The sequence below is a fragment of the Lissotriton vulgaris genome, chromosome 6, assembly GCF_964263255.1.
Source record: "Lissotriton vulgaris chromosome 6, aLisVul1.2, whole genome shotgun sequence".
Lineage (NCBI taxonomy): Eukaryota > Metazoa > Chordata > Amphibia > Caudata > Salamandridae > Lissotriton > Lissotriton vulgaris.
In genome coordinates, this window is record NC_141694.1 from 1,893,767,506 (window position 1) to 1,893,777,315 (window position 9,810).

Below are 9,810 nucleotides of genomic sequence, written 5' to 3' on the forward strand. Positions count from 1 at the left end.
GATTTCACAAAAGTTAAATGTTTCCGTTGTGGCAAGATGGGTCATTTTGCAAAAGACAGGGAATGTCCTGGTTGGAAAACAGTGTGTGGTAAAGGTAAAAGAAAGGGGCATTTCACCAACATGTGCAAAGGTAAGAGCTACAGAGATAAAATTAATGAGGTTTTTTATGATGTTGAGGATACTTATGAGTATCAAGATGATGTTGATTGTGGACAAATTCAGGTACAGGTTGTCCATAATGGTGAGGGTAAACTTTGTCCTTTAGACGAGATTTTAGTAGAAGGGAAACCCACTAGGGTACTTTTTGACTCTGGTGCAAAAATAACCATTGTTTCCAAAGAATTTTATGTAAAGGAACTACAGGGTAATGTTAAAGTATTAAGACCAGATATATGAGATAATCAGACCTTTTGCTTACGGGGGAGAGCCTATTAAATTGTTTGGTTATTTTTGGCATTTAATCGATTATAAACAAAGGTTAACAAGTGCAAAAATTTATATTTCACGGAAGGGTGAAAGCATTTTGAGGTGGTTCCACCAAAGGGATCTAGGTGTGATGTTAGATCCAAATTCGTCACCACCTATTCTATTGGAAAAGAATTTCAAACCAAGTGAAGTTGGGATTGTGGATGATTTTAATAACACAGAATTCTCAAAAAGTTTAAAATTTCCAAAGGTTTTCTCAGAAAATTTAGGTTGTCTCAAAGATTATATACACCACATTTGTTTGATTCAAAATTCAAAACCTGTTTGTAGCAAAGTCCGTAATATACCTGTGGCAGTTAGAGAACAAGTGAAAAATGAATTACAGCGTCTAAAGTAAGAAGGTATTATTGAAGATGTGGAGGCTACGCAATGGGTTGCTCCGGTAGTCGCAGCTAAAAAGGGGGATGGCTCTCTTTGTGTATGTGTGGACCTTCGAGAGTTGAATTAAAATGTTGTGGTGGATAGATATCCCCTTCCTAGAATCAACGACATGTTGATGTTATTGAAGGGAGCGAAAGTTTTCGCTACTCTGGATTTAAAGTCTGCGTATCACCAGATCAAGTTAGATGAGATCTCAAAAGATTTGACGGCATTTGTTACCCCGTTTGGTACTTTTCGTTTTGCTAGACTCCCTTTGGGCCTGGTCTCAGCGACCTCGGGTTTTCAGAGGGCATTGGAGAATGTATTGAGAGATTTGACTAGGGTTAGGGTCTACCAAGATGACATTTTAATCTTTGGAGGAGATAATTGTGAACATGATGAGAGACTCTTTAGGGTGTTGGACAGGTTGAATGAACATAATCTCACGGTAAAGATTGAGAAATGCAAATTCAGGAAGAGTTCTATTGAGTATTTAGGACATACAATTTCAGATGGGGGTGTATTGCCTAAAGATAGTTTAATTCTTACCATTCTGAAATTGGCTTCCCCGACTAGCAAAGAGGAGCTAATGAGTTTTTTTAGGGATGACAGAATATTACAGTAAGTTTATTGGTGGGTTTGCTTCTTTGTGTGTCAACATGAGAGCTTTGCTCAGGAAAGGGTGTGAATTTTTATGGAACAAAAAGTGTGAGCAAGAATTTAGTACCCTTAAAGAAAAATTTAAAGATGCCCCCAAGTTATGTAGTTTTGACCCGGAAAAGAAATCAAGTTTAATCACAGATGCAAGTCTAAAAGGGCTTGGTGCGGTTCTGGTTCAAAAATATGACGCTCAGGAAAGAGTTATACTCTTTTTATCTAGAAGTTTGCGAGGTGCAGAATTAAGATATTCAGTTGTGGAAAGGGAAGCCCTCGCTGTGTATTGGGCAATAAAGAAATTAAAGAACTTTCTTTGAGGTTGTGAGTTTGAGTTCAGGACCGATCACAAGCCGTTGTGTGAAATCTTTACAAAGAAGGGTATAGATGCTGTCTCAAGTCGCATAACTAAGTGGGTCGTTGGACTACAGGACTACAATTTTGGAATCAAATACTTACCAGGGGTTGAAAATAAAGTGGCAAATGCTTTGTCTAGATTAGTTACGGAAGATGAATTTGATAAGGACGATGAATTTTAACAAGAGGAGGAAATGGTTTGTTCCATTGATGATTGTATAATAGATAAAGTAAGATGGGAAAAAGCTTTATCAAAATATGTTATTTTGACTAGAGTTTTACAGAATCTTAATAAAGGTTGGAAGGGTAAATCTAGAGATGATGAACATCTTGAGAAATGTTGGCATGTCAGGGAGCAATTATCTGAGAGTGGTGGTTTACTTTTAAGGGGTTTGAGACTAGTTCCCCCTACTTCTCTTAGGCAGGAACTCATCTCTCTTGCACATTCAACACATCAAGGCATTTCCAAAACGAAAGAGACACTTAGAATGTCATATTGGTGGCCCGGCATGGATTTGCAGGTAGAGCGTAAAGTAAGAGATTGTGTTGAATGTGCCTTGTATGAGAGAGTTAACAAACCTAAGGTACAACCTATGGTTGTAAGGGATAGACAGGAGGCTCCTTGGAAAAAAATTGGACTTGACATTCTTGGCCCAATACAGAGTGCGGGTTCAGATTGGTATGTTTTTGTTTTAATTGATTTTTATTCAAGGTGGCCTGAGATAGGCATATCTAGAGAGATAGAAAGCAAACATGTCACCTCATTCTTGGAAAAGTTTTTTGCAAGGGAAGGCATACCCTCAAGCATTCTTACGGATAATGCTGTCCAATTTGTATCGAAGGAGATGGAATCATTTTTGTTTAAACATGATATCAAGCACAAAAAATCCTCTTTGTACCACCCAGAAACCAACGGAATGGTTGAGAGGTTCAACCGGGTGTTGAAAGAGGCTATTGACATTGGTTAGTCCTCAGGTATTGATTGGCGTACTCAAATTTGGAAAAAGGTTGAGGCCTATAGGTTGTCACCACATGCAGTCACTAGAAGGACACCCTTTGAACTTTTTAGAGCTGGATATCCAAACACTTTTGTTTCACCACCATGGGTAAATGACATGCAACCAGGAAAATGTTCTCAAAATGAAAAGAGTAATTGGAATTTTATTGAGTCTAAGAAGATTCTTGACAGAAAAAGGGTACATGATTTGAGGAAAAATGTAAAAACTACTGCTGTATATTGGAGATTGGGTTCTTATAAAAAATCCTTTGAAGAAAAAGTCTTCTTCAAAAAGTTTAAACCAATACAAGTCATTAAAATGTTTTAAACTGCTGTTAAAACTTCTGATCACCGCATTTGGAATTTGAACAGGGTGGTGGTGGTCAGGAAAGATTTTGTTGGTGCTTCTGATAAGGAATGTGGTACTTCTGATGAGACATGTCCTGGCATTGTTCAAAAGTCTACCAGGATTACTTCTCCTCCTAAATTCTTGAAAGATTATGTTAAATAGATTTTGCATTGTTTTATTTTACTTTTATTGTGATATAGTTTTTCTTTTGTGTTTTGTAAAGAATGGAGATATGTAGCATCTTAAGTTATCCTGTTGCTAGGTATTATAGAATGTTATGATCTGCATTCAGCTGCTGGGTGTTAGAACTGTGGTATGGTCAGTTGGAGCTGTCTATCACTGATGTGAAGAGGGCTTATATGGATGGGATCCATTTCATGAATAAACATCTTATTTATCATCAATCCTGCTTTGATCATCATTACTACAATCCCCCAACGTGTCAGCCATCAAGCAGCCAAACATTACTGTACCTCGATGTAGAGAAGCTCGGATATAGGTCTGCCATGTGTGACCAGGACTGGAGACCAAGGTCTGTTAGCGTCCCAACTGGGAGAGGGAACGTCACCCAGGAAACTCAAGACCCACATGCCTTGGAGTCTGGAGTACCAGCAATAACTACCTTCCAAGACCAGTTGAACCCTGTGAGGAGGAGGAGATGAGCCCGTGGGGGAAGCAACGTCCTGCGGGTGGGCTGTGGCGGCGAATTGATCTGTGTCGCAAGGTGTGAGAAGACTGCAACTACACACATCAGCTTGTGTGCTAATATTTGATCTTGTGCAGACCAAAGGCAGCACCAGAGGGGTCTACAGTGATGAGCATGGGCCATCGTCCTTGGTTCACTGCTGCAATGAGTGATGACTGCCATCCGGGTACCATGTCTCACTGAGGAGCATAGTAGGGGCTCACCCTTGCACCCAGAGCACATAAGCCAAGCATCCACCTGGAACCTGCAGTCAGAATCAGAAGGACCTGTTGCTCCTTCAGATAAATGCTGTGGATCTTCAACCGTCTTGCTTGCACCAAAGAGTTTACCACCTATCTCTGACATCCACACGAGTACACCTCAATTCTGAAGTGCTGCATGCTTTGAGGATCTTCTGTATCTCAACACCAGCAGAAGTGGGTAAGACCAACCATTGGGCAGCAGAACCCAGAAAAAAATTGTCCTACCTCATACAGTGCTAGAACACATTCGGCCTGATTCACTAACTGTCCTTCACAGTATGTGTTGTAATAATAGAAAATGTACTACAAAATGCAATTAACAAACTACGTGTTGAGTATTATGACTCCTCTCTACTAATGCTTTGTGTGCAGAGTCCCTCACCAAGCTGTGGAGCCTCGACACCCACAAGTATAGAATTTAGTAGTAATTATGGAAGGAACGCCTGGGAGTGCACGGGAAAGACACAGACTCACTCCTAAATGGAATTCACTAGGAAGGAGAACAGCTGTGTGTATTGTTAGTGTGTGTTGCATTTGACTATGTTTTTATGTAAATAATACTTTTTTCATAAAAGCGAGTGTTTGGCTTGACATTCATTTGTTGTATTTACGCATTTTGAGTCTTGAGCCTGTGTACACCTTGAATCCACTCATGCTACCATAAAGAATCAAGTGCTGAGGGGGTACATGGCCCGTTGCTCAGGACTGCTTTTAGGTCGGGCCCTTGTACATCAGAAGTAAAAGGCCTCAACCATGATTGTTTGGACCAATAAATCCTGCTTGCCCCTTGGCCTCTGACAAAAGGATGCGCCTTTTCCTATGAACTGACCCTCTTTTAAGATTAATGAGGTTGGGGCTTCAACATATGCTAGGTATGTTCTGAGGAGGGCTGAGACAATGATCTCAGTACAGTACAACATGTACCTATCTGGATAGGCTGCCTTCCTCTCCCGAGTTCTGTTCATGGGATCTATGACTCAGCATGGTCAGTGGGGGTGCAGAGAGCAATTGTTACAGCAATGGTGACAGTACATTACAACATGTACCTAAGATGAATGCTATCCCTCCCAGGTCTTCTACTGAAGGTCTGTCAAGGGAGTGGCTTAGACAGTGATAATATGTTACAAAAACATACCTCTAATGGATGCCACTTGCTGCCAAGTTCTCTTGACAATCTGTGGCTAGGCTTTGTGAGGGGGCGGGGCTGGGGGCATTCATCGCTCATTATGGCTCCCACCCTGCTCACCCAACAATCCTGAGGTTTATGCCTGTGATGGAGGTAGGGAGGAAGGTTATGCTCTGCCCCTACTATCCCAAGCCCATACACAGGGCAAAGAAGTATTTATTTTGCTTGTAGGCCCTATCCCTCACACAGCTTTTTTGTTGTGATAGAAAATGCTCCCCAGACCCTCCCTCACACCTCATCTCCCACCCCAGCAGGAATTTAGAGTGGGAAGTAAGGAAAAGGTATGGGATCATGGATTCCCGTCCTTTCTCATTCTGGCCTTCCTTCAGATTTGCCTTGTAAAGGATGGAGAAATTCCCATCCACAGTCCAATATGTAGGTAATGTTTGCCACATCTGAATGAAAAAAGCCATAATATACACCATTGCCAGGCTCAAGAACCCATAGGCTGTGAATAATGGGCACTCTTCTACTTCCACCGACTAAAACTTGGGGGGTTCCCTGAATATATATGCCTTCGTAGGACCTGTGCAATTCACTGGCCACCTACTTCCACCGCAAGATCGCAGACATCCATGACAGCTTCAACACCACGACCACCCGCCAACCACCTAGACCTCCACCCCGCGTCCACCAGCTGCCTGATCGCATGGTCCAACATCAATGACGATAACATCATCAAAATCATGAACTCCGTCCACTCTGGATCCCCGTCTGACCCATGCCCACACCACATCTTCAAAAAAACCAGCACAATCATCGCCCCCATCTCCAGAAAACTATCAACATCTCCTTCAAGACAGCAACCTTCCCGGAGAGCTGGAAGCACGCTGAGATCAACGCCCTACTCAAGAAGCCCAAGGCTGACCCCAAGGACCTCAAGAACTTCCTTACCATCTACCTGCTCCATTTCCCGGCGAAGGTCACAGAGAAAATCGTCAACAAACAACTGACCCGCTACCTCGAGGACAACAACATCCTGGACCCATCCCAATCCGGTTTCTGCTCCAACCACAGCACCGAAACCGCCCTCATCGTCACTACCGACGACATCTGGACCCTGCTCAACAACGGAGAAACAGCAGCCCATTTCCTCCTGGACCTGTCAGCCGCCTTCGACATGGTCTGCCACCGCACACTACGAACACGCCTGCACGACGGCGGGATCCAAGAGAAGGACCTGGACTGGACCACACCCTTCCTCTCCGGCAGAACTCAGAGCGTCTGCCTCCCACCCCTCTGCTCCACCGCCACCGAGATCATCTGCGGCGTACCCCAGGGCTCTTCCCTCAGCCCAACTCTGTTTAACATCTACATGGCACCCTTCGCCCACGTAGCCCGACAGCACGGCCTCAACATCATCTTCTACGCTGACAACACTCAGCTGATCATCCCCCTCACCAAAAATCCTCACACCACCAAAACCAACCTCCACAAAGGACTGAAGGCCATCGCCAAATGGATGAGGAACAGCCCACTGAAGCTTAACTCTGACAAGTCAGAGGTCCTCATCCTCGTCTCTCCCCCTTCAACCTGGGATGACTCCTGGTGGCCTACTTTACTGGGAACAGCCCCAACACCCACTGACCATGCACGCAACCTGGGGGTCATCCTCGACTTCACCCTCTCCATGACTAAACAGGTCAACGCCGTCTCCTCATCCTGCTTCAACACCCTCCGAATGCTACGCAGGATCTTCAAGTGGATCCCCACTGAAATGAGAAGAACAGTCACCCAGGCCCTCGTCTCCAGCAGGCCTGACTACGGAAACGCCCTCTAAGCAGGAACATCAACCAAGATCCTGAGACAGCTGCAACGCATCCAGAACGCCTCAGCACGACTGATCCTCGACATCCCCCGCTGCAGCCACATCACACCCCACCTGAGAGACCTACACTGGCTCCTCGTCAACAAGAGGATAACCTTCAAGCTCCTCATCCACGCACACAAGGCCCTCCACAACGCCGGCCCAGCGGACCTCAACAGACGACTGAGCTTCTACGCCCCTACCCGCAAGCTCCGCTCCGCCGGGCTCGCCCTCGCCACAGTCCCCCGCATCCGAAGAACGACCGCCGGTGGCAGATCCTTCTCCCACCTCGCCGCCACGACCTGGAAAACCCTCCCCACCAACTTACGGCAGACCCAAGACCTTCTGGCCTTCAGAAGACTCCTCAAGACCAGGTTCTACGATCAGTAGCAGCAGACCCCCCTCCCCACCCCAACCCACCAGCGCCTTGAGACCCTTACGGGTATGTAGTGTGCTTTACAAATGTCCTGATTGATTGATGCCGCTTTCGTCTAGAGAAATATTTTGTCTGGAAAACATGTATGGCTGTTGCGCCGACTGGGCCTGGAATTTGCTCACTCGCCTTGCAGATGTGATAGTGATAAGGAATACCATCTTGATTGTCAGCAGGAATTGAGAATAACCGTGTATTGGCTCAAAGGGATTGCACATCTAATAGGTGAGAACCAAATTAAAATCCCACTGTGGCATCACAAAAGGTGTTGATGTAAATCAGCCCTTATCATAACAGGTGATTTGAAAACGGATGGCTCATCTGACAAACATGAAAAGATCAAAAGATGACTTAACTGTTGCCACAGCAAGGAATTGCTGGGCTAATGACAGATAAAATAACAGGATGTCTGACAAGTTTGCATTCAAGGGTTGAATACTCCAAGGGGGTTAGGGGAGGGTGAATGGAACACCAGGCAACAAACATCTGGCTTCCAGCGTCTACCATCTTAATGAAAAGATGCCTGGCTGCTGAGATGACACCAATTACTTTGGGAGGAAGGTTGAAAGCTGTGCCATCTCCAAGGATTGTGGTGTAGATTGTGGCGGCTCGAGGGAAGAATCAATTCCTATGCCTCCGGAAGGGGCAGGGTATCGGAGGACAAATACACATGGCCAATCTTTCCTGGTACTACTCTGTCCAGTTGTTCTGGGTACTACCCAGTTCTTGCTAAGTCCAAAGCCTTGTCTTTCCAGATCTTTTCCAGCCCTCTGGCAGGAGAGGCAGGGCTGGAACGGCATACAGGAGTCTGGACTGCAATCTAGGCGATCACCATCTCCAAAAATAGAGCTGCCTTGGGAACTCCAACGCATAAAAATGCTTGGCACTGTGCGTTCTATGTGGAAGCAAATCAGTTGAGGCAGGGATCTTGCCACTGTTGGAAGATTGCCTGTGCTACCTCCAAGTGCAACTGCCAATTTTGATCAACTAGGAAGCATTTTGTCTACCTTGGTGTTGAAAGATCCCAAAAGGTGTTGGGTGATCACTGAGATACCCTGCTTGTTCAGCCACTTTCAGAGATGTAGAGCCTTCTAGAACAGATTTGATGTCCCTACATCACCCTGTTTGGTGCAATACCACATGGCTGTTCTGTTGGCCATTGGAACCTACATCCATTACCCCTTGATGTTCGGGAGAATTGCCTTCACTGCCAAGCGAATCCCTTGCAACTCCAGTAAGTCAGTGGGGAGATGAGCCTCCTCCAGACACCAGAATCCTCTGATCTCCACCTCCCCCAGATGACCTCCCCAACTAAGCAATGATGCATTCATCATGACTGTTACATGCGGGTGGAGTGGGAGATGTGTCTGATGCTGGTTCAATTTCAGTTGAGTAGCCACCACTGCAGACCTTGCACAGTCGCCTTCAATACCTGCTTGGACTCTGACAGTTCCCATTGGTGCTAAGCCCACTGAGACTATAGAGCCAACATGTGCCACCTCTCATGGTCCACAAGCAGGAGCTCAAGAAGCCCCACAGCTGCTCTCACTGCAACCCAGGTCACATATTGAAACATAGGGCTCATAGCTCGAAAACCCTGGATTCATTGAGGTGGATGGAATGTTCAGAAGGGCACTGTATGCATTATGGCTCTGATTAAATTGAGAGGCTGTGAAGGATTCAGGTGTGACTTCAGCACATTGATGAAGAAACCCTACAATAGCAACAGGTCAGCTGTTATCTGAAGGTAACTTACACATGCCTTCAGCATCCAGTCCTCGAGGTGCCAGTTGACTGGTATTCCTAACCTCAGATGGGCTGTGACCCCCCCATCACCTTTGTGAACACCTGAGGTGCTCTGATCAGGCCAATAAGTAAACATAGGAACCTGGAAGTGCTCTTTGACAACTAGAAGCTGCATGTATCAAGTGTTGGATGACAGGGATGTGGAAGTAGATGTCCTGCAAAGCCAGTGCCACTAATCAGAGGAAGAAGTTTAGAGAGCACTGATTGTGCTGCAGTGACGGCTCTAGGAAATAGGGTGTAGGTTATAGGTTGGTGAACTTTTCAGTGCCAATGTAAACTCAAAACCTCATTCAAATTTATCAGATATAATTATCTCTAGTAACTATAACTTGTGCCGTAAATGAACTATAAGTGGCGCACCCACCATGCACAGTTTTGTCATCAATGATGTAATTCAAATGTTGCAGTCATTTTGTCAATGATCATG